The sequence below is a fragment of the Malaclemys terrapin genome, chromosome 3 (genome assembly GCF_027887155.1).
Source record: "Malaclemys terrapin pileata isolate rMalTer1 chromosome 3, rMalTer1.hap1, whole genome shotgun sequence".
Classification (NCBI taxonomy): Eukaryota; Metazoa; Chordata; order Testudines; family Emydidae; genus Malaclemys; species Malaclemys terrapin.
The window spans coordinates 197,032,373-197,043,166 of NC_071507.1; the positions used below are offsets into that span (position 1 = coordinate 197,032,373).

General features: G+C 42.4%; 1 long non-coding RNA gene across 2 annotated transcripts; it reads right to left on the reverse strand.

The window, feature by feature from the left end:
- LOC128833616 (uncharacterized) lies at positions 1-5,213 on the reverse strand. Of its 2 annotated transcripts, XR_008444302.1 has the most exons (3): positions 5,138-5,213; positions 3,319-3,448; positions 1-203 (listed from the first exon to the last, which is right to left on the reverse strand). It is a non-coding gene; the product is annotated as an uncharacterized LOC128833616 (long non-coding RNA). The 2 variants fall into 2 exon arrangements; XR_008444301.1 differs by lacking the exons at positions 3,319-3,448; positions 5,138-5,213 and adding an exon at positions 558-690.
- Between the last annotated feature and the right edge of the window lie 5,581 nt (positions 5,214-10,794).

A 10,794-nucleotide genomic window follows, 5' to 3' on the forward strand; every position in this document is an offset into this window, starting at 1 on the left:
TTACCTCAAACCAACTTGCTTTTATTAAAAGGAGAGGAACAAAACTTATATGGTGATACAAAGCTCCCTTCTGGAATTTCTCCAGCTCAGTAGGTTCTTTACACTTCCGGGTTCCATTGAAGCAAGATCTGATGATTTTAGAAGCAAGTGGCTGTCTCCCACATTCCCGGAGATCCTGCTTAGACAATCAGTAAATAAGTCGCCTGTACAAAGAAAAGAGATTCAGATTTGTGGATGTTTTTCCATAGAACGGGGTAATATGAAGTTTGATTTCAAATCAAAAGGAAGAATTGCCCAGTCACTCTGTGGTGGGTGAAGAGGTTAGAGGTTATTGGTTAACTCCGGCTCAGGGAATTCATTTTCTCTACTGCAACATTCTATTACAGAGTTTTAAGGTGAATAGTCGTTTGTATCTAAGCAGGTGAACTGGCTGCCTATAAAAAACTACCATGCAGAAAACTATGACTCACATCCAGGTACAGTTGTTCTCCCACACAAACCCTGTGCACAGCTGAAGCTAAAATGACACATAATTGCATAGGTGATAAATCACTTACTTTTAAAGAATGAAGGGAAAATCCAATTCTCTCTGAAGGGTGACACCATTTGGGTGGCAGTTGCATACAAGCAGCTGCTGGCATGGCCACTCTGGCCAAGTTCCCCGGCTCTCAGTCTGCAACCCTAAGGGTCTCCCAGCCTCATACCTCCTGCCCTTGTCCTCCATCTTTAGTAGGTAGGAAAAATCTCTCACCCTCCAAAGTGCTTCTCTGGGACCTGCCCTGCTGCAAAATTTATTTGACCGTGCTGGGCGTCATGTATAGTTTATGACAGATACTGTGTGAATCAGGCAGAGCAGGAATAGAAAGGCCTCAGAGATATGGAATGTGGCCAAGTTAACATTCCATGGGAACCTTGATGTTTAAAACATTAAAAACCTACTGAATAGTGCTCACATTGATGTCACCGAGATTTTTATAATACTGTCCTCAGGCTTCAAAAAGGGGGGAAATCACGGGCAAATGTCAGTACATAGCTGCTGTAAGGACTGAAGGATTCACCAGCTCTTAAATGGCTTTAAATCCTTGGGGGATTGGTGCTGATTTAATTACACTGAAGAGCGAGCACTTCTGATTACATGCAGGTGTCACTCACTGGTCAGTGTGTGTTCGTTGTACCCTATGTGCCTGAGCTACAGAGAAGGAGAATTGGTAACATCCCCAGCTAGAGAGCCTGGCCCCGTAGCTCAAGCTGTGCTTTGCTCGAGAGGTTTCTGCTTTAATCCCCAATCTGTTGAGCAAGATAGCGCCTAGCACCCTTCTGCGTTCTACATCACCCCCAATCTATAAGCTCACACCCATGAGCAACTCTTAATGCAGCTCCTCATGTGCTTTAGCGTTTGCAGCCTCTGGACCCACATACACGGTAAGAAAACCCAGTGAAATGCTGCACTGTGCTGGTCTGTCTGCAATTGTAATGAGTTTGTTAGTTTCCACTCGAATATTTTTCACACTGGCTTGGCAGGCTTTTCTTTGTCATCAAGCTGTAGCTTTCCAGTTTTAAAGCCTTATAAATATTGAGTCTCTGCAGACAGCAGCCATTTTGTTCCCAGAATTTCACAGGTTTTAAGGCCAGAAGGGACCATTTGATTATCTAGTCTGACCTCGTGCCATAGACTTTCCCCGAGTTACCCCTGTACTGAGCCCAGTAACTTGTATAAGTGGATTCTCTTCCACAAAGGCATCCAGCCTTGATTTGAAAACACCAAGAGATGGAGAATACATCATTTCCTTTGGCAGTTTGTTCCAATGGTTATTCACCCTCACTGTTAAAATGTTAATCTTATTTCTAACTTAAAATTCTCTGGCTTCAGCTTTCAGCCACTGGTTTTTGTTCTGCCTTCTCTGCTAGATTAAATAGTCCTTGAGAACCTGGTATTATCTCCCTGTGAATGTACTTATACACTTCATTGAAGTCATTGGAGATGCACACATACGATGATGATTCCCCATTGACAACTATTTTAGGTTGTACATGCTATTATAAGTGTGCTTTAATGAGGTTCTATGGTGCTAGGTTTCTAATCAGAACCTTGTGCTGTGGTAAGTCCCTGTCAGGCTAAGTGGTCTATCATTACCCAGGTCATCCTACCTGCCCTTGTTACCTATTGGCAGAACATTAACTCACTTCTGGTCTTCTGGAATCTCCCCAACATTCCAGAATTTATTAAAAATCATAAGTGGAAGACATCTCCTCAGGCAATTCTTTGAGGATATGGTAATGGAAGTTTTCATGTCTGCTGATTTAAAAATGTCTAACCCTAGAGGATGTTCTTTAACATCCTCCTTATTTTCTAATGCATAGATAGTAGTCACCATCGTCATGTAATATCAGTACATCAGCCTGCTTCTTTCCAAATACAGAAGAGAAATATTTAGTGGACCCTTCTGCCTTTTCTGCCTCACAATTAACAATTTTATCACCACCTATGAATGGGCCTGTAGAATTTTTAGGATTTCTTTTTTTTCTGATATTTTTAAAAAATGCTTTCTTGTCCTTAGCACCGTGAGCCATGCATTCTTCCCTGATGTCCTTAGCTTCCCCTTTCATATAGCTAAACTTCATCACTTCTAATTTTAGATTGACTTGATTTGGATAGATTTGGATTATCTAAATCCCTTGTTTCCCATTTGTTGCAGATATTGTTTTATTTCTAATTGTTGACTTCACTTCCCCTGCAGACTGATACGGAGCAGACTGAGCCTCTGCACTCACTCCTCCAGACTTTGTTTTTCCTACTTGATTTCCCTATTTCAAAATATAAAAGCCAGGTGGACATTGGGGTGTTTGGGGCCCAGGCCCTGCCCATATATGAAGCTTCGGAAGCATATGGAGGCTGTAAAAGGACCATAAAGGAACTTGGGGGGATTCTCTCAAAGTGTGAGCAGCACATGGCTGCCATAATAGGTCCCTGTTGCAAGCACTGGAGCTGGGGTGGTGCTGGAGATGTTGGTGGAGGCTGTCAGGTCTCTGGGGGCAATCCCAGTAGCACTGAGCACTGCAGAGAATCTGCTCCAAGCTGTGGAGTGTATCACAGGCAGCCTGGGTAAGGCAGTTGTAAGTAAGAGCAGCCAGAGGAGTGGTTCTCATACATGTTGGGTCCACTCCAGTCCCCACGTGGCCTAGAATGTGGGAAGCACAGATGTGGCTTGAAGCCTCCTTGGCCTCTGGGCTGGGCCATGTGTGTGGAGGCTCCAAGAGTATTAAACAACAGGTATTTCTGTTCACACTGCAATGTCTGCCTTGGAATGCTAAACTTACGTTTGACAGCAAAAGTACCCATTTGGAGAGCATCTTCCAATGCGTCTCCGGTTAGGAGGACATCTCCCAAAGAAACAATGACCCCCTTGCATTTTACATCTCACAGTGAGAATCTGAGCCTTGGAGAATTCTGTAGAAAGAAAAAGAGTCATCATCAGTCTGCAGAGCAGGGTTAATAAGGGCTGTGATTGGAGGATGACAGGCATTTAAGCCCATAAGAATGGCCATACTGGGTCAGATCAAAGATCCATCTAGCCCGCTATTGTGTCTTCCGACAGTGGCCAATGCCAGGTGCCCCAGAGGGAATGAACAGACCAGGTAATAATCAAGTGATCCATCCTCTGTCATCTATTCCCAGCTTCTGGCAAACAGAAGCTAGGGACACCATCTCTGCCCATCCTGGCTAATAGCCATTGATGGACCTATCCTCCATGAACTTATCTATTCTATCTTTTATTTATTCTATCTATCTTTCCTATTCACTTCCACCTGGCTAAGACAGACCAATTATCTTCAAGTGCAAAAACTTATCATAGCTTTAGTACCATTCCTCCAATGGGTGTAGTTCTGTGCACATTCCATGGCTGACTTTAAGAAGGGAACAGAGCGAGTTAATTAAACAGGGACCCTGGCTTTCAGGCTGCAGAGTTCAGAACTGTAGCTCTGAGCACGGACATCCTTTGCTACCCCTGCCTTTAAGTGATGGAAAGCAAGTAGCTGCCCACATCTCTACCTTCTTTTAGCGGCTGGTGCTGTGGGTGTGATTCCCTCGGGCTCTGACAGGGATGTGCCAGGCAGTACCATCAATGCAATTTGGCTACGTAGGGTTGAACTGGCTCAGCGCTGGGTTGCATGACTACAACTGTTTGAAAGAGAAGGGCTTGAAAAAGTCCCTTCTGGTATGAACGCCTGCCTGTCTGGGAGACTGGGCAGTTTTTTTTCTGAAGACTCACGCAGGAATAGTTTCTTGATGACCAATTGCCACTCTTTGGTTATACTTGAAGGTCCTGTTGTTTTGAAAATGCCGCACAGCCAAAGCTTGTAGAATATTTAGGTTAGAACATTTTTAATTGGAGGTTGTTGGGCAACTGAAATGGATCCACTGACACTGGTGCAAACACTGTCCCACCCTGATGACATTATTATTAGGAAATCAGCCAAACACATAGTAATGAAGGCTCTGAGAGGGAGTGGGGTTAAGACACTGAGCTGAGAAGCTGCCATTGTATAGACCTGGGTTCTGTTCCCAGCTTTGCAACCTCTCAGTGGGACATGAGGCCTGACTTTATAATACAGACTGTGAAAGGCACAGAACTACTAACATTAGTGAGCAGCAGATGTTACATCTTAAGTTACAGTCTTCTACCTCCCAGCCCTATGCACCTTCTCCTAGACCAAAGGCATATTGAACGGAGTTGGCATGTGTTCATTTTGTCTGTATCCCATCCAGTTGTACAATTCTGTGATTCCCTGTTTGAGGAAGAGTACGTGCTGTGTGGGTAGATCATGGGGTGATTTAAGCAGCAAGCCTCAGAAAGATCGGAGGAAAACATTATGGGAATTTCTCCTCGCCCCTCCCTCCCCTGCCCTGTGGTCATAATTCTGTCAAATCTCTGAGTTTTACTGGGGGCAGCAAAGACACCTCCCTGACCTCAGAATAATTCCTCTCAAATTTCTTGTATCGTCTGCAAACTGAAGACATGCTAGAACTCGTAAGAAAAAAGTCAGAAACATGTTTCTAAGAGAAATTGTTAGACAATGTTAGTATAGGCTCCCATATATCCCTCTGTATCATCCCTTGTTTTCATTTACTTCTTACCTGGCACACCTTGTAACACCAGAAAGAAAACAGCAAAGAGCAGATAAATGATCTTCATGGCTGAAGGTGGGCCAGGAACTCAGCGTCACTGGAGAGAAGAGACACCAAGATAGACTGAGTCCCTATATTTATAGGTTATGGGAAAATACTAATCTCTTAATAATACTGATTGTTATCTATACAGGGAGGATTTCAGAGAAATACGATTGTGAGGCAAAATACATTTTACAAACATGTGTTGTGTAACTAATTTCTGTTTTCCTGTGTCTTAAATTAGTTTTCTCCTGGTAATCTCTTATTCCTTAGCCAAAATACAGACTGGAGAATTATCACACATCCACATTTTATAGTCACCAAGATAGAATTGAAAGCAATTCTGAAATTACAGAGAACAAAATAAAGGTGGTTGGATTTTCTTGTTTATGAAATTTCTAACAATGAATTCATGATGTGATGTTACAATTTACCGAGAAATATCATGTCACATCAAGTCATTCAATGCCTTATCAGTCTTGTTACATAGGCAAATTTTACCGTAGTTCTGTACTGTGCTGGGCAGGTGACTTTGGTTCCAGCATGGAACTATGAAGCCTTTAATGCATTTCTAAGCAAAGGTGTTCATCAGTGGAATTAAGGGAGCACCTGTGGCAGTTCTAACAAACAGCTGTAAAGTTACAATTCAGAAAATCAGACAAGTTACTGAAGCACTAAGAATAACAATTCAATTAGTTATCACTCATTAAAGCACAAACACATCATGCAGATACTGATTTAAACTATTCCAATTTCTCGAGAATTTTACCAGTATTCTAAGTTCTTAGGCCACTTGAACTAAATATTCTAGGATAACTTAATATTCAAATAGCTTACCAGCCAATTAAATCTACTTCCGTCTCTTGTAAAAGAAGCGGTCAATTTCTCTCAAACACAAACTCCATATGATTTCTAGGCTACATTCAGAAACACTCAAGGTTTCTCTCAGTTATCGTCTATGGGCGAGACATTTCCTTTTACAACTCTTTTTCAATTTAAACATTCATAATCACATACTGAGCTACCCTAATTTCTAGACAACTAAGTATCAGTTTATTAGCAAAATACAAGTACACATCAAATATTTTATGACAGCACAATCCCATTTATCTGACCGGCCTGGCAATATCCAGAATTTGGGATAACTGGGCATTTGGACTAACAAATGTGCAATAGAATGTAGTGCTAGACGCAAGGGGGAATAAGAAGAGGAGGTGGCAGGGGTAGGTAAAAGCTGTGCTGCGGCATGATGGCTGTCCCCAAAATGCTGCATGGACAGAGCCCAAAAAGAGAGGCAGAGAGGAGGGTGGAGGAGAGAAAACGGGAAGGAACAACAGAGGAGACAGGGAAGGAGGGGGGAGAAGCTGCAGGAGATGGGAGTCTTGCTGCTTGAGCATTTCCCAGCACTGACAGCATGACCTCAAGAAGTAACAAAAGAGGCTCCTGTCTCCTGTGATTATTCCCCCGCTTTATTTCCTTCCCTTTCTCTCTCCTCTACCATCCTCTACCTCACTTTTTTCTTCTTCTTCCTGCCCTGTCTCTTTCCCTTTACTCCTGTCATGTGTCTCCCTTTATCCTTTCTCACCTTGAACACTTCTCCTTTCAATATTCACCTTAACCCCCTTCATCTGTTTCTTTCTTGTTTGGTTTTATTCACCCTCCCCACCTTTTTCTCCTTTTCCTCCTCTCTAACTCTTGAAATCCTCCCAAATCGCAGCTCTCACTTACTAAGGTTAGTTCAGCAGTGGGCGATTAACTAACACAGCACTACGGGGGTGAGAGACACACTGGGCATTTGGAAAACTAGGATTGCTGGATACAGGGAATTCGGATAAGTGGAATTATCCTCAAATTGTTTTTAACTCAGGTAATTTTAAAATAATCAAGTTTTTATTTGGGAAAACAAAATGCGTGGAATTTTGCTACTTATCCATTAAAACTGGCATGAAGGCATGTTCTCCAGCTCTGCATCACAGTGGCCCTGGGTGGTTTCTCGAGATAGCTAGAAAATTCGTTCAGGTAGTTCATTCAGTGAAGGGGTTATGACAACTTTGTTCTTTTTCTCTTTCTGGATTTCACAGCCATCTTCCTAGATAGAACTTTAAAGGAAGAGTTAATAGGGGGATTATAAGGGAAATGACTTTAGTATTTACCGGACTGGGAACACTCTCAGTAGCTAGGTGATGACAGTCCCGCTCACTGTCTCTCTCATCCAGATATATGAGCATCAGGGAGAGGTGATTTGACCCGAACAGCTTCTTTTATACTGTTTCTGGGGGCTTGTTTTCTTCTTGGCATAGCCACTGTGGGCCAATCAGAAAGTGACCCCTGAACCTGACTGGATGTTGGAATTCTTGCAGTTTCTTTTTGTGTTGGGAAAATTCCATGGTATTCTTGCAAAACATCTTGTGCCATCCCAGATTGTGTAAAATATATTAGGCCATAGAGGTTTGTGTAAAATGTCTTGGGACATACAACGAACACCTGCTAGTTTAGCTCTGATCAGCAACTTACTTCTGCAGGCCACTTCCAATCGCCTTCACTGCCGTGCAGTTCTTGGCCAACTTGACATGTCTCTGTCCTTTCCCCTGTGGCAGTTTCTCTGTCAGCACTTTGAGCTAACAGCAGAAATGTCAATTTATGTAAAGCCCTTTCATATTCTTTGATGATTCTGTTTTTCATAGTTCATCAATGCTGCAAGAAAGTCATTTTTGCTTCATTTGCTTCATTTACTACTAATAGCATTGATAACTATCAATATTAAGAGAATGTACTCTACATGGTTCTGTACCAGTAGTTGTGTAAGCTCTACATTTTATTAGTGAGATTGTGAGATTGCACCATATGTATAAAAATACTAATAAATAATACTAGTAATTGTTAAGAATAATGAAATTAAGGTGCATCGGGCCCTGTGGTTGTTTTTGCCTTATAACATATTATCTCAATTCACCTTTCAGATTTTCCCTTCAAATGTATCACCGTCTTTAATATAAACCAAATATGTTGTTACCTTTGTTACAATTAGTTAGACATTATAGCTGGCACAGGTAGCAACATCTAAGGTTGAGGTTACACGACACTTTCTTTTATATGCCTCTGTTTTCAGTTACTTAGAACTTTGCCAAAGCTAAAATGTTTAAAGTTTCCTGTGCCAGGCTGAAAGAAGGGCATGTGCATTGCATGGAGAATGTTTTTTTGTTTGTTTTTGTTTTCTTTTTGAAAGCACTAATCCTGTATCAAGCTCTGCTGAGGAAAACAAGTGGGAAAATGGGCATTTTGATATTTTAGCCATATCTGAATGGATCTCCATGGATGCAACAAAGGAACCTCTCTGGCTTCAGAGCTGTTTGCCTACCAAATATCACATTTCTGCTGCAATCCATGGAGGCTTTAGAATACTTCATAAATAAAGACTTGGAAAAAGTTTAATAATAGAAAGAATTAGGCTTGGCTGGCCAACTTAGTCTTCCTCTTTCCTCACAGGTGCTGATGCTCTATCTGAGTCCCATTCAGCTGCTGAGGGCACCTCAGAACCTGCCCTTAATTGGCACCTGGCTGTCACACTGATGACCACACCTGGGTTTGAGAATGTAGGTGACATAGGCACGGATGGGCAAAGAGCACCAAATAAAACAACAATCACCCCCTGCAGAAAAAACCAACAATTGCCTCTTCTTCCGTTCTGCTGCCAATAAACCCCACCGTGGCCTCTGTTCAGAACCGATTGGACACTGGAGTGAAACGTGACCAAAGTTTGAGGAAGATTCACCTATCCTAATGCTTTACTGCCCTGTAGATATTTAACCCAGGTGATTGCAGGTTAATTGCAAGGGAGAAAATAATATTGGGCCTGGGCTTCATTTTCCCTCTTTATAAGTCGTCAGTGAACCAGAAGGGTTTTTGGTGAGAAGGAAGTATGAGCCATTGGTCTGAATGAGCTCTCTCCTGTCATCTCTTCATGAGCTGGAGGAACAGACCTCCTTAGCACATCTTATTTGCATAGACACACCTACTTTGCCAAGGTGATCAATTTCTGCTGGTTTGGGTTAAAATTCACTTAAATCTTGGATGCAGGGGACATACAGTCACAATGGTCCCTCCTGGTCTTGGGATCTGTGAATTCATTAATCTATGAAGTGTTGTTATTCTTATTATGTGATTAAAGGGCAGCAGAAGTGTATTTAAAATGGCTAATTGGGGGTCACCTTAACTGAAAACACACTAATCATGGAGTAGTGAGTGAATACCAAGTGTAAGAAAGAGGGAGGGACTGTGGTGTGGGGAGAAATGTGCTTATAGCTGGTGGAGAGGCTCTTTGACTCCTTTTTAAAGACAGAACCAGACATACTCAATTGAGAATGATTGTCACTTCCCAGAGACCACTAGGGCTGAAATCCCTGATAAATGGGTCTAGGGGTTCAGCTATTACAGATTCAACAGAACTTTTGTCAAAACCTAGTCACTTTGCTTGGTAACCTCCTGGTGCTCCAGGGTCCACAGCTGCACAACACGGGGAATGCTGAAGCTCTGGTAGGAGCTGGGGATCTCTTTGCTGCTAAGCTCCCTGTTCCATAGTGGGAGTCTTGCGGCAGTGTGAGGCAACATAGACCCCGACAGCACTGTCAGAGCCAGCAGGAACAGTTGCTCTCGGGGCTGGCTGGGATCCTCACTCTGTCAAACATGGTCAAGAAAGTTAAGCAAATTTGTTTTGTTTTTTGGAATGAACCCAAATTTGAAACACCTAAAATTTCTTTCAACCAAAAACTGTGAGTTTTGGCTGGCTCTAGATGAGTTGATGTACCCCCTTGTAGACCTCTATTAACCCCCAGGGGTACATGTATCCTTGGGTGAGAACCACTGCTCTACACTGTATGCCTATTTCAGGGCAGCCGAGAGGAAGTTGTTTCCTGAACTTCTCTCTGAACCATGTTGTCTTGTCCAAAGCCCACTGGTCAATAAGACTCTATCTATTCACTTTGGGCAGCTTTGTACCAGACCGATGATGTTTAATTAGTGTAGATGTTCAGGATGTAATCCTGGCCCCATGGAAATCAACACAAAACTCCCTTTGATTTCCATGGGGCGAGTATATCACCCTAGATTGTAATTTTCTCTAGACAAGGGTTTCTCAACTGTAAGGATGATACAGAAAATATGGAATTCATTACTACTAATAATAAATAAATAGAGATATCCCATCTCCTAGAACTGGAAGAGACCTTGAAAGGTCATCAAGTCCAGCCCCCTGCCTTCACTAGCAGGACCAAGTACTGATTTTGCCCCAGATCCCTATGTGGCCCCGTCAAGGACTGAACTCACAACCCTGGGTTTAGTAGGCCAATGCTCAAACCACTGAGCTATCCCTCCCCCCCTAATCTCACATACATCCAGGCATAGGACATAATCCTTGACATAGTTTAGGCCTAAGTCCTTAAAACATGTCAAACAGCAGATGTGGCATCTGTGGTTCACAAAGGAGATAGATTGAGTAACAACAACAGTCAGTAGCGAACCACAAACTCTTTCTAAGTTGTGAAATAACTTCATCTTTGATCAGGTTCATCTATATTGTATGCTTTATAATTTGAAGTTTGTAACAGAGATAGAGTAAATCAAGGTGT